A 228-nucleotide genomic window follows, 5' to 3' on the forward strand; every position below is an offset into this window, starting at 1 on the left:
GGGCCGGGGCCGCCCGGTCATGCCGGAGCGGCCGGGGGGGGGACACGCGCGGGCCCTGGCGGGGGGCGCAGGGCCCGGTGCACGGTGACCCCCCCCGGTGGGGTGCATGAGGCCCGGTTTACTGTGGTCCCCCCGGGGCAGGGTTACCCCTCGGTGGGGTGCACGGCCCTGGCGCATGGTTACCCACCCCGCCCCGCCGGAGGGGTGTGCAGACCCCGGTGCACGGTG

This window comes from Haliaeetus leucocephalus, unplaced genomic scaffold, assembly GCF_000737465.1.
Source record: "Haliaeetus leucocephalus isolate CR32 unplaced genomic scaffold, Haliaeetus_leucocephalus-4.0 Scaffold224, whole genome shotgun sequence".
Classification (NCBI taxonomy): Eukaryota; Metazoa; Chordata; class Aves; order Accipitriformes; family Accipitridae; genus Haliaeetus; species Haliaeetus leucocephalus.